Here is a 26,285-nt window from a genome sequence, read left to right as displayed (position 1 = left end):
TGAAGAGACACTGAGAAAGGGGAGCATCATCACCTCTGTATGGAGCATCTGGGGCCGTTCTGTCCAGCAGCCTGCCCAGCATGGGCAGGAAATGACTGCATGTGGAACAAAGTAGACTGGAGACAGGCTAGGACTGCTGGGCTTCACTGCATCCTTCCAAAACAGTGTCTGACGTGAAAAAACTTATTGAGAATAATAACTGCTGCTTCAATTTGCTGCCCAAATCTCATCCAGGTTCCTGCTTTGACCAACTCTAACCAGCTACCAAGACAGAAGAGATCTAGCTTCTCACCTAACCAAGGCGACAATAGCACAGTCCAGCACAATGAGCAATACAGAAATAGTTGCTGCTTCTCAAAAGTTTAAGGACTTACGCACATACATACAATGAGGTTATAAGAGAAAAAGGTGAAGAAGTGAGTCTAAGTGAAAGGACAGAGCTGTATAGAATTAACAGGGAAAGATGGAGAGACTCGTGGACCTGTAGTTTAAAAATAAAAGGGAATAATAGGAGATGAAGAATATAATAATTCATGTAAAATATATGTTGTATCAAACACTGAAGTTATATGAATTAGATGACTTTATTCCTATTTCTATTAAGAGAATCAAGGGCAAAAAAGCAAAGTAACTTGCCTAAGATCATATAGCCATCAAACACCAGAGCCAGAGTTTTAACTCAGTTTTCCTGATCAAAGTTTCTCTGCCCTTTCTCCTGTACTGCTGCATTCTGAGTGGTCTCTTGATTAAAGACCTTCCTTATTCAATAAGTACTTTTTAAATGGTTACTCTGAACAACCTGGTAGTCAGTTCTGCGAATGGAAAAAACAAGAACATTCTCTACCCTGGGGAATACAGAACCTTGAGGAGGAGATAAACACTAAATTAACATGTAAGAAAGTCAATCTCCTTTACACGCCATGGTAACAGGACAAAGATGGTTCAGTGGGAGCTTAGGGAAGGAAGAGAACAATTCTGAGTACTGGCAAGATAGGGCTTTGCAAGGGCATGGTGAAGTAGCACTTGAGAGCAGGGTTATCAGAATCAGCCTACCTGGGTCCAAACCTCAACGGCACCACTTAATAGCTGTTTCTTCTTGAATGATTTAGTTTCTTTGTCTCTGTTACTGCAGTTATAAAATCACAGTGATAATGACAGACTCTATCCCTCAGATCAGATCAGATCAGTCGCTTAGTCGTGTCTGACTCTTTGCGACCCCATGAATCGCAGCACGCCAGGCCTCCCTGTCCATCACCAACTCCCGGACTTCACTCAGACTCACGTCCATAGAGTCAGTGATGCCATCCAGCCATCTCATCCTCTGTCATCCCCTTCTCCTCTTGCCCCCAATCCCTCCCAGCATCCGAGTCTTTTCCAACGAGTCAACTCTTCACATGAGGTGGCCAAAGTACTGGAGTTTTGGCTTTAGCATTATTCCTTCCAAAGAAATCCCAGGGCTGATCTCCTTCAGAATGGACTGGTTGGATCTCCTTGCAGTCCAAGGGACTCTCAAGAGTCTTCTCCAACACCACAGTTCAAAAGCATCAATTCTTTGGTGCTCAGCCTTCTTCACAGTCCAACTCTCACATCCATACATGACTACTGGAAAAACCATAGCCTTGACGAGATGAACCTTTGTTGGCAAAGTAATGTCTCTGCTTTTGAATATGCTATCTAGGTTGGTCATAACTTTCCTTCCAAGGAGTAAGCATCTTTTAATTTCATGGCTGCAGTCACCATCTGCAGTGATTTTAGAGCCCAGAAAAATAAAGTCTGACACTGTTTCCACTGTTTCCCCATCTATTTCCCATGAAGTGATGGGACTGGATGCCATGATCTTCGTTTTCTGAATGTTGAGCTTTAAGCCAACTTTTTCACTCTCCACTTTCACTTTCATCAAGAGGCTTTTGAGTTCCTCTTCACTTTCTGCCATAAGGGTGGTGTCATCTGCATATCTGAGGTTATTGATATTTCTCCTGGTAATCTGGATTCCAGCTTGTGTTTCTTCCAGTCCAGCGTTTCTCATGATGTACTCTGCATATAAGTTAAATAAACAGGGTGACAATATACAGCCTTGACGAACTCCTTTTCCTATTTGGAACCAGTTTGTTGTTCCATGTCCAGTTCTAACTGTTGCTTCCTGACCTGCATACATATTTCTCAAGAGGCAGGTCAGGTGGTCTGGTATTCCCATCTCTTTCAGAATTTTCCACAGTTTATTGTGATCCACACAGTCAAAGGCACCTCAATAGATAGGACAAACAGTAGCAGACATAAAAGGAGAAATTGACAGTAACACAGTACTAATAGGAGACTTTAACACTCCATTCACACCAATGGACAAGCCATCAAAACAGTAAATTAATAAGGAAACATAAGTCTTAAGTGATACATTAGATGAGATGGATCTCATTGATATCTTCAGGACATTCCATCCAAATGCAGAAGAATACACCTTCTTAAGTTCATGTGGAACATTCTCCAGGATAGACCACATCTTGGGTCACAAATCAAACCTCAGTAAATTTTAAAAAATTGAAATCATATCAAGCTTCTTCTCCAACCACAACGTTATCAGACTAGATATCAATTACAAGAAAAATACTGTAAGAAACACAAACATATAGAGGTTAAACTACAGGTATCTAAATAACCAACAGGTTACTAAAGAAATCAATAGGGAAATAAAAAAATTTCTAGGAACAAATTACAATGAAAACACAACTCAAAACCTGTGAGATGCAGCAAAAGCAGTCCTAAGAGGGAAGTTTATAGCAATACAATCCTACCTCAAGAAACAAGAAAAACATTGAATAGACAACCTAACTTTACACCTAAAACAACTGGAAAAAGAAGAACAAAAGAACCCCAAAATTAGTAGAAGGAAAGAAATCATACAGATCCAAGCAGAAATAAATGAAAGAAACAATAGTAAAGACTAATAAAACTAAAAGCAGTTTCTTTGAGAAGATAAACAAAATTGACAAACCTTTAGCCAGACTCATCAAGAATAAGAGAGAGAATAATCAAATCAACAAAATAGAAATGAAAAAGGAGAGGTTACAACAGACAACGTAGAAATACAAAGGATTATAAGTGGCTGCGATCCAAAAGTCTACAAGTAATAAATGCTGGAGAGGGTGTGGAGAAAAGGGAACCCTCTTACACTGTTGGTGGGAATGCAAACTAGTACAGCCACTATGGAGAACAGTGTGGAGATTCCTTAAAAAACTGGAAATAGACCTGCCTTATGATCCAGCAATCCCACTGCTGGGCATACACACTGAGGAAACCAGAAGGGAAAGAGACACGTGTACCCCAATGTTCATCGCAGCACTGTTTATAATAGCCAGGACATGGAAGCAACCTAGATGTTCATCAGCAGATGAATGGATAAGAAAGCTGTGGTACATATACACAATGGAGTATTATTCAGCCATTAAAAAGAATACATTTGAATCAGTTCTAATGAGGTGGATGAAACTGGAGCCTATTATACAGAGTGAAGTAAGCCAGAAAGAAAAACACCAATACAGTATACTAACACATATATATGGAATTTAGAAAGATGGTAACAATAACCCTGTGTACGAGACAGCAAAAGAGACACTGATGTATAGAACAGTCTTATGGACTCTGTGAGAGAGGGAGAGGGTGGGAAGATTTGGGAGAATGGCATTGAAACATGTAAAATATCATGTATGAAACGAGTTGCCAGTCCAGGTTCAATGCACAATACTGGATGCTTGGGGCTGGTGCACTGGGACAACCCAGAGGGATGGAATGGGGAGGGAGGAGGGAGGGGGGTTCGGGATGGGGAAACACATGTATACCTGTGGCGGATTCATTTTGATATTTGGCAAAACTAATACAGTTATGTAAAGTTTAAAATAAAATAAAATTTTAAAAAAAGAGACTATTATAAACAACTATATGGCAATAAAATGGATAACCTGGAAGAAATGGACAGATTCTTATCTTCCAAGACTGAACCAGGAAGAAATAGAAATTATGAACAACGCAAGCACTGAATTACAAGCACTGAAATTGAAACTTGATAAAAAATCTCCTCCAAAACAAAAGCCCAGGACCAGATGGCTTCACAGGGGAATTTTATCAAACATTTAGAGAAGAGCTAATGCCTATGTTTCTAAAACTCTTTAAAAAAACTGCACAGGAAGAAACAGTTCCAAACTCATCCTATGAGGCTACCATCACTCTGATACCAAAACCAGACAAAGACAACACTAAAAAAGAAAACTGTAGGTCAATATCACTGATGAACATAGATGTTAGCAAACAGAATTCAGCAACACATCAAAAAGTTCATACACCATGATCAAGTTGGGTTTATTCCTGGAATGTAAGGATTCTTCAATATAGGCAAATCAATCAATGTGATACACCATATTAACAAATTGAAAGATAAAAATCATATGATCATCTAAATAGATGCAGAAAAAGCCTTTGACAAAATTCGGCACCCATTTATGATTAAAACTCTTCCAAAAATAGGCATAGAAGGAACCAACCTCAACATAGTAAAGGCCATATATGATAAGCCTACAGCAAACATTATTCTCAATGGTGAAAAATTGAAAGCATTCCCCCTAAGATCAGGAACAAGACAAGGGTGTCCACTTTCACCTCTATTCAAACATAGTTCTGGAAGTCCTGGCTAGAGAAGAAAAAGAAATAAAAGGAATCCAGATAAGAAAAGAAGAAGTAAAGCTCTCACTGTTTGCAGGTGACATGATACTGTACATAGAAACCCTAAAGATAGTATAAGAAAATTACTAGAGCTAATCAGTGAATTTAGCGAAGTTTCAGGATATAAAATCAATACACAGGAATCACTTGCATTTCTCTATACTAAAAATGAAAAGTCAGAAAGAGAAATTAAGGAATCAATCCCATTCACCATTGCGACAAAAAGAATTAAATATCTAGGAATAAACTTACCTAAGGAGACAAAAGAACTGTACACAGAAAATTATAGGACACTAATGAAAGAAATCAAAGACCACATAAACAGATGGAGAGATATTCCATGTTCCTGGGTCGGAAGAATCAATATTGTGAAAATGACTATGCTACCAAATGCAATCTACAAATTCAATGCGATCCCTATCAAATTACCAATGACATTTTCCACAGAACTAGAAGAAAATATTTCACAATTCATATGGAAACACAAAAGACCCCGAATAGCCAAAGAAGTCTTGAGAAAAAAGAATGGAGCTGGAGGAATCAACCTTCCTGACTTCAGACTATACTACAAAGCTACAGTCATCAAGACAGTATGGTACTGGAACAAAAACAGAAATACAGACCAATGGAAAAAGACAGAAAGCCCAGAAATAGACCCTTGCACCTATGGGTACCTTATTTTTGACAAAGGAGGCAAGAATATACAATGGGGCAAAGACAGCCTCTTCAACAAATGGTGCTGGGAAAACTGGACAGCTACATGTAAAAGAATGAAATTAGAACACATCCTAACACCACACAGAAAGATAAACTCAAAATGGATTAAAGACCTAAATGTAAGACCAGAAATTATAAAACTCTTATAGGAAAACATAGGCAGAACACTCGATGATCTAAATCAAAGCAAGATCCTCTATGACCCATCTCCTACAGTAAGGGAAATAAAAACATAAATAAACAAGTGGGACCTGATTGAAGTTAAAAGTTTTGCACAGCAAAGGAAACTATAAGCAAGGTGAAAAGACAACCTTTAGAATGGGAGAAATTAATAGCAAATGAGACAAATGACAAAGGATTAATTTACAAAATATACAAGCAGCTCGTACAACTCAATACCAGAAAAACAAACAACCCAATCAAAAAGTGCGAAAAAGACCTAAACAGACATTTCTCCAAAGAAGACATACAAATGGCCAACAAACACATGAAAACATGCTCAACATCACTCATTATTCAGTTCAGTTCAGTCGCTTAGTCGTGTCCGACTCTTTGTGACCCCATGAATCACAGCACGCCAGGCCAGAAATGCAAATCAAAACTACTATGAGATATTACCTCACACCAGTCAGAATGGGCCTCATCAAAAAGTCTACAAACAATAAATGCTGATAAATGCTGGAGAGGGTGTAGAGAAAAGGGAACCCTCTTACACTGTTGGTGGGAATGCAAACTAGTACAGCCACTATGGAGAACAGTGTGGAGATTCCTTAAAAAACTGGAAATAGAACCGCCATATGACTCAGCAATCCCACTGCTGGGCATACACACCAAGGAAACCATAATTGAAAGAGACACTTGTGCCCCAATGTTCATCACAGCACTGTTTATAATAGCCAGGACATGGAAGCAACCTAGATGTCCATCAGCAGATGAATGGATAAGAAAGCTGTGGTACATATACACAATGGAATCTTACTCAGCCACAAAAAGGAACACATTTGAGTCAGTTCTAATGAGGTGGATGAACCTAGAATCTATTATACAGAGTGAAGTGAGTCAGAAAGAGAAAGATAAATATCGTATTCTAACACATATATATGGAATCTAGAAAAATGGTACTGAAGAATTTACTTATAGGGCAACAGTTGAGAAACAGACATAGAGAATAGAGTTATGGACATGGGGAGAGGGGAGGAGAGGGTGAGATGTATGCAAAGAGTAACATGGAAACTTACATTACCATATGTAAAATAGATAGCCAATGGGATTCACTTTACTGTATGGCTCAGGAAACTCAAACAGGGGCTCTGTATCAACCTAGAGAGCTGGGATGCGGAGGGAGATGGGAGGGGACATATGTATACCTATGGCTGATTCATGTTGAGGTTTGACAGAAAACAGCAAAATTCTGTAAAGCAATGATCCTTCAAAAAAAAAATAAATTAAAGAAAAAGAACTCTTACACATTTATTTCAATAGATAATGAACAGAAAATTTACAATAACTAAGACAACTGGAAACAAACCAAATATATACAGAGTAGAAAACAATGTTTTAGTATATCATTTATACAATGTAATACTATATTACAATAGGAAAGAATGAAATGAAATCTTTCACAATGACAGAATAAGGAGTTTGGTGGACCATATCCTTGGCAAAATAACAATTTAACTATTGAAAGTTTAAATATATAAAAATTTTAAGTCCTTGGAAATTGTCTTAGTACATAAAACAAGTGAGGAAATAGTTACTCAACAAAAGCAACAAAATCTTGGTAAGAATCCAGCAACATATAAAAAGGATCATACACCATTATCAGATGAGCTTTACCCCAGGAATGTAAGGTTGGCTTAATGTACAAAAATTAATCAATGTAATAAACCATATTATTAGAATAAAGGAAAAAATAACAGAAGCAAGAAAAGCATTTGAGAAAATACAAACTAGGAATAGAAAGGAACTTCCTTAATCTAATAAATACCATGAAGATCATATATGAAAATTACAACTAATATCACAATTAATAGTGAAAAACTAAGTGCGTTCCCTCTAAAATGAAGAACAAGACAAGGACATCCATTCTTACCACTTTTATTTGACACTGTATAGTATTAGAAGTTCTAATAAGAACAATTAAGCAACTAAAAGAAATAAAAACTTTCAGATTGGAAAGGTAGGAATGAAATTCTCTCTATCTGTAGGTGACATGACTTTTTTTTTCCCACTGCATTTAGAAAATCCTAGGGAATCCACTAAAGCTATAATTAGAAATCTTTGTGCTTCAAATGATATCAGGAAGAAGTAAAAAGAAAAGCCCACAGAATGGGAGCAAACATACCAAACCATGTGTCTGGTGAGAGACTTGTATATGTAACTTTTAGAAGTAAATAATAAACAGACAAATAATTTAGTTAAAGTGGGCAAAAGGGACTTCCCTGGCTTTCCAGTGGTTTTCCAGTGGTTGACTTTGACTTCCAATGCAGGAAGTATGGGTTGGATCCCTGGTTGGGGAGCTAAGGTCCCACATGCATCAGAGCCAAAACAGAAGCAATATTGTAACAAATTCAATAAAGATTTGAAAATGGTTCACACCAAAAAAATTTTTTTAAGTGGGCAATAATTTGAATAAATAGTTTTCCAAAGAAGATATTAAAATGGCCTAATAAGCACATAAAAAGGTATTCAACATCATGTCATTAGGGAAATGTGAATCAAAACTACAATGAGATATCACTTTACATCCACTAGAATGGCTATACTAATAACATAAAAAAGCAAAATAGGTGTTGGTAAGTATATAGAGAAACTGGAACCTTCTGTGCATTGCTGGTGAAGATGGTCTTTTACTTCTGACTTTTATTTATACTGATGGAAAGACTGCTGTTCTTCTAATTATTGTATTTGTTCAGATAATGGGCCTTTTACTTGTGATAGCTATTATGAGTCTTCCCTTTTATATTTTATAGTTTTTGTTATGATTTGGATTTGGCTTTATGGATCTGCTGTAGCTTTCCATCTAAAAATTATGTTCTTCTTTGAGCTAGCTTTCTTTCAGTTATAATATTATCTCTTCACTAGTTCCTCTCCAGTTATTTTCTCTTTGGAAACTCAGATATATGTTAAAGCTTGTTATTAGTTACTCAATACTCTTCTGTAATTTCCATATCTTTATCTCTTCTGACTTCTTTGTTCAACCCCTCGTTTATTTTTTTAATTTTCAAAGCCCATGGTCTTCATTTATAGATGTTCTAGTTGTAAAAAAATTTACCATAAAATTTCTACTTCTTCTCTCTCTTTGAATATTCTATATATAAACACATATAAACTTTCTTTTTAATTTTTAAATTGAAGTATGGTTGATTTACGTTACATTGGTTTCAGGTATTCAATACCATGATTAATTTTTTATAGATTATACTTCATTTAAAGTTATTATCAAATATTGGCTACATTCTCTATGCTAATTAAAGGCCTCGTAGTTTTTGGAAAATTGTGCTTTTATTTTCATTTGTTTCAACATATTTTTTGATCTCCTCTTTAATTTTTCATCAACCCATTTGCTCTTTAGTAGCATGTTGTTTAGTCTCCATGTATTTGTTTTTTCCCCCATTTTTCTTCCTGTAGTTGATTTCTAGTTTCATCCTGTGGTAGTCAGAAAAAATGCTTCATATAATTTCTATCCTCTTAGATTTGTTGAGACTTATTCTGTAGCCCAGTGTGTGATCTATCCCAGAGAATGTTTCATGTGCCCTTGATGTGTTTTCTGCTGTTTTTGGAAGCAAAGTCATATAATAGACATGTATTAACCTAACTGGTCTAATATATCATTTAAGACTACTGTTTCCTTATTGATTTTCTGTCTGGATGATCTGTCCATTGGTATAAGTGAAGTGTTAAAGTCCCCTGCTGTTATTTTATTATTATCAGTTTCTCCCTTCCTGTCTGTTAATATTTGCTTTGTATATTAATGTCTGCCTATGTTAGGTGCATCTATGTTAATGGGTACTACAGCCTCTTCTTATATTGATCCTTTTATCATTATCATTATATAATACTCTCTTTTGTTATAATCCCGTATGGGTATACAGTGGAGGTGACAAGTAGATTCAAGGGACTAGATCTGGTAGACAGAGTGCCTGAAGAACTATGGATGAAAGTTTATAACACTATACAGGAGGTAGTGACCCACACCATCCCAAAGAAAAAGAAATGCAAGAAGGCAAAGTGGTTGTCTGATAAGGCTTTATAAATAGCTGAGGAAAGAAGAAAAGTAAAGGCAAGGGAGAAAGGGAAAGATATACGCAACTGAATGCAGGGTTTCAGAGAATAGCAAGGAGAAATAAGAAGGTCTTACTAAATAAACTATGCAAGTAAATAGAGGAAAATAATAGAGCAGGTAAAGCTAGAGATCTCTTCAAGAAAACTGGAGATATCAAGGAACATTTCATGCAAGGATGGGCATGATAAAGGACAGAAATCCTAAGGACCCAACAGAAGCAGAAGAAATTAAGAAGTGACAAGAAAACACAGAACAACTATACAAAAAAGGTCTTAACGACACAGATAACCACAATGGTGTGATCACTTATTTAGATCCAGACATCCTGGCGTGTTAAATGGGTCTAGTCAAGGCTATGGTTTTTCCAGTGGTCATGTATGGATTTGAGAGTTGGACTGTGAAGAAAGCTGAGCACCAAAGAATTGATGCTTTTGAACTGTGGTGTTGGAGAAGACTCTTGAGAGTCCCTTGGGCTGCAAGGAGATCCAACCAGTCCATTCTAAAGGAGATCAGTCCTGGGTGTTCTTCAGAAGGAATGATGCTAAAGCTGAAACTTCAGTACTTTGGCCACCTCATGTGAAGGGTTGACTCATTGGAAGAGACTCTGATGCTGGGAGGGATTGGGGGCAGGAGGAGAAGGGGATGACAGAGGGTGAGATGGCTGGATGGCATCACCGACTCAATGGACGTGAGTTTGAGTGAACTCCCGGAGTTGGTGATGGACAGGGAGGCCTGGTGTGCTGCAATTCATGGAGTCGCTTTGTGTCGGACACAACTGAGTGACTGAACTGAACTAGGAAGCATTAGTACAAACAAAGTTAGTGGAGGTGATGGAATTCCAGCTGAGCTATTTCAAATCTTAAAAGATAATGCTGTTAAAGTGCTGCACTTGATATGTCAGCAAATTGGAAAACTCAGCAGTGGCCACAGGACTGAAAGAGGCCAGTTATCATTCCAATCCCAAAGAAGAGCAATGCCAAAGAATGTTCAAACTACTGTACAATTGTGCTCATTTCACATGCTAGAAGGTAATGCCCAAAATCTTCAAGCTAGGCTTCAGCAGATCATAAACCAAGAACTTCCAGATGTATTTCCAGAGAATAGCATGGATTTTGAAGAGGCAGAGGAACTGGAGATCAAATTGCCAACATTCACTGGATCATGGAGAAAGCAAGGGAGTTCCAGAAAAGCCTCTACTTCTGCTTCATTGACTACCCTAAAGTCTTTGACTTTGTGGATCACAACAAACTGTGGAAAATTCTTAAAGAGATGGGAATACCAGGTCACCTTACCTGCCTCCTGAGAAACTTGTATTCCGGTCAAGAAGCAACAGGTGAACTGGACCTGAAACAATGGACTGGTTCAAAATTGGGAAAGGAGTACAACAAAGCTATATATTGTCACCTTGTTTATTTAATGTATATAAGAGTACATCATGCAAAATGCCAAGCTGGATGAAACACAAGCTGGAATCAAGATTGCAGGAGAAATATCTACAGGTATACAGATGATACCACTCTAATGGTCAAAAGTGAAGAGAAACTAAAGAGCCTCTTGATGAGTGTGAAAGAGGAGAGTGAAAAAGCTAGTTTAAAGCTCAACATTCAAAAAACGAAGATCATGCATCCAGTCCCATCACTTCATGGCAAACAGAAGGGGAAAAAGTGGAAGCAATGACAGATTTTCTTTTCTTGGGTTCCAAAATCACTGGTTAGTGACTGCAGCCATGAAATGAAAAGATGCTTGCTCCTTGGAAGAAAAACTATGACAAAACTAGATAGCATATTAAAAAGCAGAGACATCACTTTGCCATAGAGTCAAAACTATGGTTTTTCCAGTAGTCATGAACGCCTATGAGAGGTGGACCATAAAGAAGGGTGAGTGCCAAAACATTGATGCCACTGAATTGTGGTGCTGAAGAAGACTCTTGAGAGTCCCTTGGGCTTCAAGGAGATCAAACCAGTCAATCCTAAAGGAAATCAACCCTGCATATTCACTGGAGGGGCTCATGCTGAAGCTGAAGCTCCAATACTGTGGCCACCTGATGCAAAGAGTCAACTCATTGGAAATGACTCTGGTGCCAGGAAAGATTGAAGGCAAAAAGAATAGGGGATAGCAGAGGATGAGACGGTTAGACAGTATCACTGACTCAATGAAAATGAATTTGAGCAAGCTTGGGGAGATAGTGGAGGACAGAGGAGCCTGGCATGCTGCAGTCCATGGGGTCACATAGAGTTGGATATGACTTAGCTACTGAACAACAATAGACTTTGTATTAATATTAAACTATTTTGTCTGATGTATTATTACTTCCACTTTCTTGTCATTTCCATTTGCATGAAATAGCTTTTCTATCCCCTAACTTTCAGTCTTTATGTGTCATTAGCTCTTAAGTGAGTCTCTGGTAAGCAACCTATAGTTGTGTCTTATTTTTTTTTTAAATCCAGTTATCCACCCTATGTCTGTTGACTGGAACATTCAGTCCATTAACATTGAAAGCCATCAATAAATATGGATTTTTTTAAAAGTTCAGCATGAAGGAGTCGTAACTATACTAATACTGATGATTAATCATGCTAAGTGAGGAAGAGAGTTTTTCACCATGTCTTGCTGTAAGGGAGAAGAGAGAAATGAGATTATAGTTAAAGGAGAATATCAGTCAAATAAGTTAAAGAAAGCTTTTATTTTTTAATGGGGAGGTATTGTAGCTTGTTTGCATACTGATGAGCATATGTAGAAGAGAGGGAGAAACTGATGATGCAGGAGATATGGGGCCTAATTGCTATAGGGGACTGGAACCCACTGCACTTTCTACACAAACAGAAGCAGAATATTTGGGGACAGGTGCAGGTGGGCTGGGAGATGCATCAGGGGAAGCACTATAGAAACTCTGTGCTCATTAATTCTATTTTCTTAGTGAAATGGGAACCAAATCTTTGGCAGAGAAGACACAGTGAGATGAGATGTCCAGAGTTAGAGGAGTCTGACTGGACATAGCACATTTGTATAGGAGAGTGAGAGTGAATGGACCAGAGAAATGTAGTAAAACTGCAAGAGGTAAAAGCCCTCTTGAAGCTGGTGGATATAAAGTGAGACAGATTGGCATGATTGTGTGCTTTTCATCAGCTACATTTAGTCACCTAAGTGCTGATTTAATCAGGGCAGTTCAGTTCAGTTCAGTCGTTCAGTCGTGTCCGACTCTTTGCGACCCCATGAATTGCAGCACGCCAGGCCTCCCTGTCCATCACCAACTCCTGGAGTTCACTCAGACTCACGTCCATCGAGTCGGTGATGCCATCCAGCCATCTCATCCTCTGTCGTCCCCTTCTCCTCCTGCCCCCAATCCCTCCCAGCATTAGAGTGTTTTCCAATGAGTCAACTCTTCGCATGAGGTGCCCAAAGTACTGGAGTTTCAGCTTTAGCATCAGTCCTTCCAAAGAAATCCCAGGGCTGATCTCCTTCAGAATGGACTTGTTGGATCACAATAAACTGTGGAAAATCAGGGCAGTATTTTGTCTTATTAGTAAAATATGATGTAGCAGTGAGGATAAGCTAATTGGAAGAATACAGGATGAAAAACTGAGAGTACTGGCTACTGAAATTTTCACTGGTGTCTGTGCTGCCCACAATGGTAGCCACTAGCACATGTGGTTATTTAAATGGATTAAAATTAAATGAATGTAAAACTTCAGTTCCTCAGTTGCACTAGTCATACTTCAAATGCTTAATAGCACTTGTATCTCATGGTTACCATATGAGCTAAGGCAGAGATAGAACATTTACTGAAGAACAGTCTATTGGCTTGATTTATACAGATATTGCTATCGATATCACCAATGATCATGACAGGTTGAATTTTGGAAAAAGTGACAGGGAGCCAGCTTTTAGCATCTTCAAGGAATGAGTACTAATGAGGATATCTGCCCTAACTCTAGTGGCCCTGACAGGTGGTGAAGAGAAGACAGTTACTTTGGGGACAGATGAGAGGAAACAACGTGCAGAGGAGAGAATCAGGTCTCAGACTAAAAAGATAAAAGAATCATTCAGAAAAGAGCTGAATATATTGGGACTGGCAGACAGTGCAAGGTTTTGTGAAGGTGGGGAGAACAGGAAATTGGATCAGAGCAAGGAATTTGCAGGTGGAGATGAGGGTCAAGGTAAAGAAAGACGACCTCCAAGTGTTGAGCTTCTGTTCAAAGTGACTCAGGTAAAAAATGGAGTTTAATAAGGTCATTTCTTACAGTCTCTTAGGCAGGTCATGTTCCTGAGGTTGTCTGTACTGGCAGGGAGGGACAAGTAGGGTTCTAGTCAATGGTGGTATCAGGCGGGCAGAAGGGAGGCTTCCTAGGAGCCACTGATAAGTATGTGTTTGTATATATGTTAGTTTTAAGATCTAGATAATACTTGTGAAATTAGTTCTATAATTATATATCTTTTCATAATTATCTTCTGTTTCCCCAATCCATTTTAAAACAGCATTAAAATACTATTGAAATATTTTAAATATGAATATTTCTCAGCCCTTTTATGATTTTCCAAGTCCTGGAGTACTTAGTACTGCTTCATCTCAGTTCCTTGAAGTAAGACACATATTTTCCAAGATGGGGATGTGGACAGCCTATTTCCTGGGATTTTTAATACCTTAGAATGTCTTTCTATTACCTTTGTATAAGGATGGCATTTTTAAATTATATAATTATTGGGCCATAGTATTTCTCCTAGAACTCCAAGTGTTGTTCCATGATTTGTGTGGAATGTAATGTTACAGAAAAGAATTCAGTGGTAAATTGATTACTGCTTCTTTGTTAGAAATGGTTTCTTTTATTTGGTCTGAGTACCAGTAAGATACTGTGTCTCTTTTCCTGTCTGTATCTAGAAGTAGGTCTCTTAATTAGTTTTGCCTAGAGTGAGCTTGTTCAATATACAGTTGCTCCCTCAATACAAGAGAGTATTTTCTGCTAGTACCTTCATTCCAGGCTCTATGCTCTTCATTTCTCTACAGTAGCCCTTCCTTCCCCCTCAGTTTCACTTTCTGCGGTTTCAGTTACCTGTGGCCAAGAGCAGCCTGAAAATATTAAATGGAAAATTCCAGATATACACAATTCATCACTTTTAACTTGTGCATCATTTTCAGTATCGTGATGAAACCTCATGCCATCCCGCTTCATCCTGCCGAAGACATGAAATCATTGCTTTGCTCCGCCTATCTGGTGTGTTAGTCACTTAGTGGCTGACTTGGCTATCAGATCAACCATCTCAGCATCTCAGTGCTTGTGTCCAAGTCACCCTTATTTTACTTAATAACAGTCCCAAAGTGCAAGAGTAGTGATGCTGGTCATTCAAATATGCCAAAGAGAAGCCACAAAGTGGCTTCAGTGGAGGTTAGCCTGATCTTGAATTCTGTGTTTACTATTCTTCTGATTTTTTAACTAAATGTTTTATTTTAGAACAGTTTTATATTTACAGAAAAAATGTGAAGATAGTACAGAGAGTTCCCACATAGCCCTGTGCTATTTTCTTTAACGTGCGGCAATTTGGATTCTCTTTACCTAGTTTAGTTTATTTTTATTTTAATAGAGTTTATATCTATTCATATTTTACAAAGGATGCTAGACAATTTACCAAAATTTTCATCTGTGTCTTTCCAGAAATTATTTTTAGAGTATGTTTTTCTTCTGAGCCCTCTGGATGGTGATGTTTTCTTTTAAACATGGTAATGGCAAGAGTAGACTTTTCTTTTTGAAACTTGCTCTTTAGAGTTTATACTTTGCATTTTAATATTGTTAGTGATTTGAGAACTAAGATATTTTTCTTTTAAACAGCTGTCAATTGGGAAAACAAATTAGCACTATTAATGTCTTGTAATAAATGATCACAAACTGGGTGACTTAAAACAGCACAAATAATTCTCTCGCAGTTCTGAAGGCCAGCTGTCTGAAATCAGGACCACTGGGCAGGGAGCAAGGTGCTGGCAGGGTTGTGCTCCCTCTGGAGGCTCTGGGAGAGAACAGTCCTTCCCTCGTCCAACCCATTCTTTGCCTTGTGGCGGCGTCATGCCAGTTCTCTGCTTCTGTTTTCTCATCTCCTTTTCCTGTGTGTGTGTGTGACATCTCCTTCTGCCTCCCTCTTGTAAGGAAACATGTCATTATATTTAGGACCTGCAGGATAACCCCCGCCGCACCCCCTCATCTCAAGATACTTAACAATCATATCAGCAAAGATCCTTTTTCTTATAAGGTAAAATTCAGAGGTTCCAGGATGTAGGACCTGATATCTTTGGGCAGGGGGGGTGGTGCTTTATTCTACTTAACACAGGCACAATCTACTATGACTCAGCAATTCTACATACACATACACTCATTTTTTTTCCTACCAGAAGACATGTTAAAAAAAAAAAAAGTTCATAGTAGCATGATGTGTAATGGTCAGAAACTAAAACAACCCAAATATCTATCAAGGGTAGAGTGGGTGGATAGGCAGTGATACAGTCATCCAGTGGAATACTTCACATCAGTGAGAATGAAATCACATACACTACACGCAACAGCACAATGACTCGTGCACATATAACGGGGCTGAAAGAAAGCAGATAGAAAAGAGTAAGCCCTAGAAGAGTCTACTTATGTAATGCGAAAAATGCCAAGACTGTACTTTCCTAGTGGTCCAGTGGTTAAGAATCTACCTGCCAAGGTAGGCGGCATAGGCTCAAGCCCTGGTCCAGGAAGATTCCAGATTCCATGGGGGTAATTAAGCCCATGCACAATTACTGAAGCCTGCATGCGAGTCTAAGCTCTGCAACAAGAGAAGCCACCTCAAAGAGAAGCCCACACACTGTAACTAGAGAGTAACCTCTACTCCTCACACCTAGAGAAAGCCTTTACATAGCAATGCAGACCCAGTGCTGCCAAAAATAAAATAAATTTTTAAAAATATGGGTGAAATTAATCTTTGTGTTAGAAATTAGTATAGTAGTTATCTTGAAGGGGGTGATGACTATAAGAAGGTGAAAGAGGGCTTTTGGGATTTTAGCAGGATTTTCTGATCTGAATTCTGAGTGAGAATCCATTAGGCTGTCTATGTATGATTTGTGAACATTACCAGAAGAGGATAATTCAGTGAAAAGCAAGTGAACAAATTTCTCAGGGCCATGCAGAATTTCCAGAAGACAGAAGAGGAAGGGGTCTGAACTTCAGATCAAAGTGAAGGTTTCAAAGTTTGAGATGATAAGAACTTACAGACCAGTAGGTGAGGTTGATGATATTAAGAGGAATGTCAGCTTCCTCACATTCTCGTATAAATGAATATTGTATAAATGAATCAGTTGATAGAGAGGTGAGAGAGATGTATCAATAGCTAAAGTAGACATTTGGTCTGAATTCAAGGCATTGGGTCAGTTAAGCCAAGTCATTTACTATCAAAAACTACACTGTTCAGTATGTGTCTATCAATCATTTGAAACATTTCTGGTCCAAACTGAGACATTCTGTATATCATATTTCAGACATGGTACCAAAAATAATATCATTTCTTAATATATTGATCATACTTTGAAATGATAACCTCTGAATTATTGGGTTAAATAAAATCTATTATTAAATTTCATCTGTTTCTTCTTAAAATGTGGCTACTAGAAAATTTTAAATTATATTATGGGACTAGCATTTGTGACTTGCATTCTATTTTTATTGGACAGTAGTGATCTAGATCTGGAGAAGGCAATGGCAACCCACTCCAGTACTCTTGCTTGGAAAATCCCATGGATGGAGGTGCCTCGTAGGCTGCAGTCCATGGGGTCACTAAGAGTTGGACACAACTGAGCAGTTTCACTTTCACTTTTCACTTTCATGCATTGGAGAAGGAAATGGCAACCCACTCTAGTGTCCTTGCCTGGAGAATCCCAGGGATGGGGGAGCCTGGTGGGCTGCCATCTCTGGGATCGCACAGAGTCAGACACGACTGAAGCAACTCAGCAGTAGCAGCAGCAGCGATCTAGATCATGATAAATCTGATAGGCAGTTACTAGGCATGCAAGCTATCAATTACTTACTTTTCTTACACATGTAGGACTTCGACTGGGCCTGATTAAGTTTGGCCTCATGATGTAAGGGCTGAAGTTATAACTGAACTATTATAATTGAACTATTATTTCTGAGTTTTCTTATCTATGGAAAACCTAATTGTTCTAAACAACGAGTTCAAAACTAAGGCACCACTGCTCATCTGGTGGTTATATAATCTCTTAACAGACCTAGTGTCTAATACCATGTAAGCAGTTTTTGGGGAGATGGTGATATGACAGATGCCAACAAAGGTCTAGTCAAGGCTATGGTTTTTCCAGTAGTCATGTATGGATGTGACAGCTGGACTATAAAGAAAGCTGCTACTGCTAAGTCACTTCAGTTGTGTCTGACTCTGTGCAACCCCACAGACAGCAGCCCACCAGGCTCCCCCGTCCCTGGGATTCTTCAGGCAAGAACACTGGAGTGGGTTGCCATTTCCTTCTCCAATGCGTGAAAGTGAAGTCACTCAGTCGTGTCCGACTCTTAGCGACCCCAAGGACTGCAGCCTACCAGGCTCCTCCGCCCATGGGATTTTCCTGGCACGAGTACTGGAGTGGGGTGCCATTGCCTTCTCGAGCGCCAAAGAATTGATGCTTTTGAACTGTGGTGTTGGAGAAGACTCTTGAGAGTCCCTTGGACTTCAAGGAGATCCAACCAATCCATCCTAAAAGAGATCAGTCCTGAGTGTTCATTGGAAGGACTGATGTTGAAGCTGAAACTCCAACACTTTGGCCACCTGATGTGAAAAGCTGACTCATTTGAAAAGACCCTGATGATGGGAAAGATTAAAGGTGGGAGGAGAAGGGGATGACAGAGGATGAGATGGTTGGATGGCATCACCAACTCAGTGGACATGAGTTTGAGTAAACTCTGGGAGTTGGTGATGGACAGGAGGCCTATCGTGCTTCAGTCCATGGGGTTGCAAAGAGTCAGACACGACTGAGCGACTGAACTGAACTGATAACGACAGAATGAGCAGAGAATAGTCATTGGAGCCCGACACTCCTGAACTCAAGCAGGATGTCCGTGACTTACAGGCTGGGTGGCTTCAGTCCAAGGACATAACTTCTCTGGACCTCAAGTCCCACAGTTATATAGAGGGCTTTGCAATATTCACCTGGTAGGGCAAGTGTCTGATGCTGGGAGGGATTGGGGGCAGGAGGAGAAGGGGACGACAGGATGAGATGGCTGGATGGCATCACCGACTCGATGGACGTGGGTTTGAGTGAACTCCAGGAATTGGTGATGGACAGGGAGGCCTGGAGTGCTGCAATTCATGGGGTCACAAAGAGTCGGACATGACTGAGCAACTGAACTGAACTGAACTGAGGGCAAGTGTTAGAGCTGAAATAATGCATAAAGTATACAGGGTGTAAATGACCCTCAAAATGTGGTAGCTGCTGTTGGTGTTATTCTTGGGTTCATTAAAAAGTATGAGGAAAATGCAATGAACACAAGCTTTGATGATAAAAATTCTAAAGGCGTTTCTTTGCAAGTTCTTGGGATACTTCAGACCAATCTTGGGCCATTTCAAACCTTTGGTTTCTCTAGCAAATAATGAGGATAGGCTCATACACATAGAAAGCCAATCCACAGAGAGTCACTTCTTTCTCATTGTGTACACTGAGCTTTGAGGATGTAACGCCAGGATCACAAAGCATTACTCTGCATTCAAAACACTCAGTGATGGCAACCCGCTCCTTCTAGTCCCAGATGCTAGCGGCCACCGCATCAATCACTCTCGCAGGCACCTATCAGCGTGTCATCGCCGTGTCAGAGATCTGTTTTGGCAGGCTCACTGCAGGGTACACGTAATCAGCAGATACGCCACACTTAACTGTGATTGATGCCCATCTTCTGACAATTTCTCCTGCCAGACCCCTCCATCATTCCATGGTAATGTTTTCCTGAGTGCTAAATAATTTCTCTGAATTATCACAGATGCTTTATAGATTGACTTGCAGAGATGTCTTTTTGTCACAGTCGCATTTGGAAGGATTTTTATCTTGTATGTTCCCCCCCCAACCTTTTTTTTAACCTCTGATGATTCGTCCCATGTTTCTATCACTTTCTTCATTCATCATAGCAGGACATTTTTCAGAGGTAAATAACAAGGATATTATGATCAGTCTAGTTGGGCAGATGTCTGAAATCCATTTCAAATTCTTCATTTGGCTGGCAGCATGACCTTGAAAATCTAATTATTACTATGACTTTGTTTAAACTATGGTTTTGTTATTATGATGTCTTTTTTCTTAGAGGTTATGATTCTTAAGAATATGAGAGGTCAGACAAATCCAAATAAGTGTTCTGCACCCCCCTTTATAATCTGCCATTTGATGTTAGCCAGAGAAGTGTTCCATATCGGCACCTGGGTGAGGTAACTTCATTGCTCCCTGTCCTTCTTCTTCCGTCAAGCCCTAGTTATAACCCAGATGCATGAATGTCATGAAATCATTAGTAGATGACAGATTCAGGTGGCCCAAGAACCTCCCCTCTTACAAGAAGACACCTGTAACTGAAAGCTAAAGATTTGCCAAATGAAACATTTACTTGATCCTCTTTAATGAAAATGAACAGCACTTTCATTTGATGATATCCAAAGATTCACTGCAGAAAAATATATTTAAAATTCCAAATGTAATGTACGAGTATAAAATTTTGAGGCAGGTCGTATCTCCAAATGCAGCTACAGTGAGGGTTAAGGATTCAATGTATGAGTTGTGGGGAACACAGTCGAGTCCTTCATACCACTCCTCCCAAAATTATGTTCTTGACAAGTATAAAAGATAAATCTGTTTTCCTTCCAGAATTGGAGCCATAGAGGGCTGATGAGCCTGGAGGCTACAGGGTACTCAGAACCTCCAGAGCACAGTAAACAGAAGTAAGTAAATGAGGTCATGAGAGTGGGGCTTTATGAAGAGGAAGAGACAGCAGGGATGCACATACATGGAGGAAAGGCCACGTGAGGACACAGAAAGAAGGTAGTCCTCTGTAAGCCACGGAGAGAGACCTCAGGAGAAACCAACTTTGCTGATACCCTGACCTTGGACTTTCGGACTCCAGAAATGTGAGAAAATATGTTTTTGTTGCTTAAGTCACCAGTCGGCAGCATTTTGTTATAGAAGCCCAAGAATACTATGGCAGGTAGTATTGCTTCCTCATTTTCTGTCCATACTACCATTCCACACCCCGCAGTGGTCTTTGCACTGCTCTGGAAATGGTTACCAGTCTTACTAGTAAGGAAGTCACACCATCATGGAGTAAGAATGTACTCCTTCCATGAAGCAACTATCAAACTTTAAACTCAGTTATCCTGTATGTCCTTTTCCTTATCTTCAAGATGGTGTATGTATGTGGGGTGGGGGTGGGGAGCAGTGGTTGCTGAGAATTCTTGCACATCTTGTGGGAAGAAGAAGAGAGGAGATACTGTACTTTCTCCCAAAGCTGTTTTACCTCCCCAGCCATTCTGCATACTGACTGGGTTGGCTGTGGTTGTGGTGGGAGTGCTCTTTCTGGCGAAATGACATCTCCTGCTAAAACTTGTGAAATGATCTCTCATTGCCAAAACTTAAGGAATTATCTCGAATTATCATGAGGCGTTCAGTCCTCTTTGTTTTCAGCTATAGGACTGAGTCATTTTCTAAAACAACAGGGATGTTCTTTCTCATCTACTACCATATCACCCTACTTTACAAAATGCCTAGCATTTTCCTAGAAACATAGTGATAAATCTATCAAAATTATTGAGGGTGGTTTTAGTATAAAACACATATGATAGAAATTATCTCTGTTGTCTGGTTAATCGCTAATCAAAGCATTAAGGCAGAGTCCTTTGATAGCCAGTTAAAACATCTCAGATAATATAATTCAGTGACTAAACTGAGCTGAGCAAATCTCTCTCTTAACCATTTGGTAACGATTTCTTGTCATTTGATTAGGAAACAGGTTGTTTTCATAGCAATGATTGGTTCCATATCACTGTTCACTCCTTGGCCCTGGACCAATTATTTTGCTCCCAGTCACCTCAGGAATTTTCAAGATGTCAATTTTTCCTTGAACAGAAGCCACAATAATGGTTTCAGAAAAGATGGAATTAAGAAATGGAAGTGAGGGTAAGAAAACCGCTTTGTCTTTATCACCATGCTAAGCACGGACACAGCTAGTTCCATACTATGCTGCCCAAACCAGGCCAAAACCTTTAGCGAACTTTACTGAAAACTGGGGTGTAGCAAGAGGGAATTACATTTCATAGATGCTCAAGCTCAAATACTAGATATAACTGATCTCATAGCCACAAGGGCCCAAGTCCTTACCTTATGATCCCCTGGATGTGTCACAGTCTAGTTCTGAGCCTGCTTCCACATGGAGAAAGTCTGCCATACTCCCTGAACAGAGGGGTGAGGGTGCAGAGAGAGAGAGAAAAGAGAACATGAGCTCCATGCCTGCTCCCTGTGGCATCACAGGCCACAGACACCTGCTCCACGTCTGCTTCCCAGAGTCTTCACTTTGTATCCCACATCCCTCACCTTCTGAGATGATAGGCTTTTGCAATGCTCAATACTTTCATTGAAAAAAAAAGCATTCGCTATCTTTGGTAGTTACTCTTGGCATTGCCCTACAATCTTCTTCAGGATTTTATGTCAGTCACAAATAACTACTAAGAGTATTTTCATCAATATCTAGGAGATTCAGTCCATGGCTGCAACTAACAACCTTGACGTGGTTCTTGTTGGGTGTCAGTAATCAAATCTTTCACCAGCATGAGATGAGATCATGTCCCAGAACTCTTCCTATCATTTTCTGGTTTCTAATTCTATTTGTGTGTGGATAACTGCTTGAATGAGAAAATTATACACATACACACATTTTTAAAAGCAATTTTTTAGAGGCAGTGAAATCTTAATCTACAATTTTGGAAAAAATAATCCTAAAAGAAGTGCTATCTAGAGATCAAACTTACCACAAATAAGATAAATTTGATATTTTAATGGATTTGATTCTTTTCTTTTTTCTTTGCTTTCCTTTTTACCACCAAAAGTCAATAGAAATAGACTTTTCAGAAAGAACTATTTGTCCTCAAGAGCAAATCCAAGCCCCCAACTTCTTGAAAATTTGAGATTACATTTTTTTCTATTAAGGTTTCAAAACTCCAATTCATAAAAGTACAATTTTTTTAAAAACCCTTATCTTTAGAAGTCTCTACCAGCAGAAAGCTTCCCAAATGTAAGAACACAGTCCTAAGACGCAGACAGCAGATCAGCCTCCACTTCCACAGCAAACCCCTAGGGGAACGAGTCCTCCACTGGTAGCCTCGATAGAAGCAAGATCCCTGTAGCTAGAGATGGATTCTTCTGCCACCTTCAATCTTCAAACCTAAGAGAAGTAGCCAGCATACAATGATCCAGCCCCTTCCTCCTAAATGTAATAAAACTATAATTGCTAACCCTGTAAACCAGGCTTGCACAGAGAAATACAATCTAGTAAGAAATATTACTCTAACACCATCACTTTAAAAAATAACTTAAACTCCAAAGACTGAGATGTTTTAATGAAATGAGGTGAGGCAAGCCTTTTTTTCCAAGACTGTTCAGCCCAGCATCAAGCTCCTAGTCTGACAGTACAGAGCTACATGACTTTCCAGGGACCTCAATGCCTGACTGAGCCTCCCAGTGGGCCTTACCAACTCCCAAGTCTCAGGCCCCGGGTATAAGAGCCCCATTACTCCAAATCTGCATAATCATATTTTTTCCCTTAAACCCTTGGCTTCAGGGGACTACCTTGCAAAAGGAAATGCCAATTTACCATTAAACATTTAATAAAGAAAATCCTCTTTTAATCACACTGCATGTTTGAGACAGCTTTCATGATGAGAAATGCTAAACTGAAACCACAGAGAAGGATGTCTTAAAATTTTTCTTTCTGGAAACAAGGGATTTGTCCACTTCTCCCCAGGAAGCATAAATTTGCACTCTTCACCAGGCACGGGGCAAGGCTCTGGGGTTACAGTTAGGGAAGAGCCTTGCTCTCTGCAAGCAATGTACATTCTTCCGGAGGAAACACACTGGAGCTTCCACCAGTATCAGGCAGAATAAAACGTACATCAAATATAAAGCATAGGCAAAATACTATGGGCACTCAGAAACAATAATGATTATGATGATGATGCTACAGGTGATGATAAAATATCAATAACAGAACACTTCCATTTTTAAAGGACAGGTACTCTGCTAAGCAATTTATATACAGTGTAGTAGAGTCTTCATGATACTTCTATGTGATGGGTTCTATTATACCTCCATTTCACAAATATGGAAACTGAGGCATGCAGAAGAAGGAATGCCTTGGTGGGTTTCAAGCAGACAGAACGTTCTCATTGAGGATGTTAGTGAAGCCATAGCCTTGGAGGATGAATGGGATTTAAATAGATGGAGTAGGAAGAGGGGAGAGACAGAAGGATGTTCAGACCAAGGAAAGAAAGTAGAAGATAGAAAGAACCAAGCTAAGCAAAATTAAAGGGACAGTTGTGCTGAACATGGAAGGAGGGCAGTGTTAAAAATGACATAGAGCATTGAAAACAGTTGCAACAGTACCACACACCTAACAGACCCTCAACAAACGTGATGTTGTGAAGTGAGGTAATGACTATTTCTCAGCACCAGCCTCACTTTCACTTCTACTGGGCCGTATTAATTGATATTTGCTTCTTGCTCATGCTTCAGACACTTTTATTATTATTTTTAAAATTCTTTAACCTGTATTATAACTCCTTTCTCCTATAAACTGAAGGGCAATGCAATCACAGCTGAGCAATGGGCTGGGATACCAAACAAAAGTTTGAAATGTGAAATAGGAAAAAAAAAAATCTACCTTGTCAACACATCAGCAAAATTGAATGAAAGTTGCCACTTGATGACAGGAAAAGAATGTGGAGGGTAAATGAAAGACATCAACTATCGCTCCAGTGACAGGAGAAATAAAGCAGGTGTTTTCTGGTGAACACCTGCTTCACGCCAGTACTTTCTCTATGTTCTCTCTCCAAACTCTACCAGCAAGGCACTATTATTCGTATTTTACAGATGAGAATACTGATACTTACAGATGTGACATCTTGCCTGAAATCAATGCAGTTAGCAATGGCAGATTCCACTTTCAAAACCTTGTCTATCTGACTCTCAATCCTGTGTTCTTTCTACTATGATGTATTGTAGCCACAAGAACTAAGAGTTAATCAGGGTATTATTTTTATCTCAATCTTTCTCTCCCCTGCCCCAACCTATATGTTATATAATATGACATATTTGATGTCATATTTGGTCAACATGACATATTTGATAAATGTTTTTTTACTTACTCAATACCATGAATAGATATTGAGTCAGTCAAGCTTTAGGATCCCAGAACAAGTTTTCATGCATAAGAACTTGAGAAACAATCATGAGTAAAACAGAGCTATAAGAATGGCTCTATTCATCAATGTGTTGGTATATTAAATAAAAAATATGAAAACAATTGCAAACACTACTCAAATAATTAAATAATTTTGGTATTTTAAAAGACTATCTTAAAGTTAAAATGGTTAATCTTTCAAAAAACTGGAAAAGCTGTTTGAGAGAGTTAGGAAAAGAACCACATCAAAGCTGTGAAAAACACTATTTCCTGACTGCATGCAAGCCTGTCTCTGACCATCTTCTAAACACTGCCTTTATGAGCTGCTCCTCCTGCAGATTCCAGTGATTAGCCAAAATGTTATTTTCATAAGATAGAGAAAACTGAGACTTTATCTAAATAGAAAGCTTTGCCACTGTCTGATTTAAAATTTCACTCAAAATCACCTAGAATTGGTTTAACTTTGTAACTGGAAAAGAAGCAAAAGTGTGATGCTATTGATTAAACCATACACATAGAAATGATAAATTTGCACCCTTCCTCTGATACTAATCAAGCCTATGTCAGTGTAGGGCTGTGTAAATTTCAAAGCAGTTATATATATTTATCTTGGCATTGAATTTGGTCAACATTCCTTTGGAGTAAATAGCATAGGAAAAAGAATCAGCATATTATGTTAAGAAAACTTGAGGTCTGGAGACATTAAATAGCTTTCTTACAGTCTCAGAGTTTGGGAAAAGTTAGTGAGGACTAAACTTCTTGTCTCAGTTACTCCTAGCCTGATGTTTGTTCTACTGCTCTAGCATCTCATGACACAAGCAAAGGCTACAGATATCACATCCCTTGATGGGCTCCCAGGTGGCGCTAGTGGTAAAGAACCTGTTTGCCAAAGCAGGAGAGACATAAGAGATGCAGGTTTGATCCCTGGAGCAGGAAGATCCCCTGGAGGAGGGCATGGCAATCCACTCCAGTATTTTTGTCTGGAGAATACCATGAACAGGGGAGCCTGGTGAGCTACAGTCCATAGGGTCGCAGAGTCAGACACGACTGAATGACTTTCACTTTCACTGTGAGGATTCTACAGCAACAGAGATGGGATCTGAGACTCTGATGCCTTAAAAAGT

The 26,285-nt window shown here is 39.1% G+C and overlaps 1 long non-coding RNA gene across 1 annotated transcript in view; it reads right to left on the bottom strand.

The window, feature by feature from the left end:
- Nucleotides 1-26,285, bottom strand: part of LOC123332847 — a 43,003-nt gene that overhangs the window by 4,455 nt on the left and 12,263 nt on the right. The window contains exon 2 of the long non-coding RNA XR_006549947.2: nt 22,089-22,160. This is a non-coding gene — a long non-coding RNA (uncharacterized LOC123332847). The remainder of the gene's footprint in view (nt 1-22,088; nt 22,161-26,285) is intronic.

The sequence above is a fragment of the Bubalus bubalis genome, chromosome 3 (assembly GCF_019923935.1).
Source record: "Bubalus bubalis isolate 160015118507 breed Murrah chromosome 3, NDDB_SH_1, whole genome shotgun sequence".
In the NCBI taxonomy this organism is placed as follows: domain Eukaryota; kingdom Metazoa; phylum Chordata; class Mammalia; order Artiodactyla; family Bovidae; genus Bubalus; species Bubalus bubalis.
This window is presented reverse-complemented; position numbering and strand designations above follow the sequence as displayed.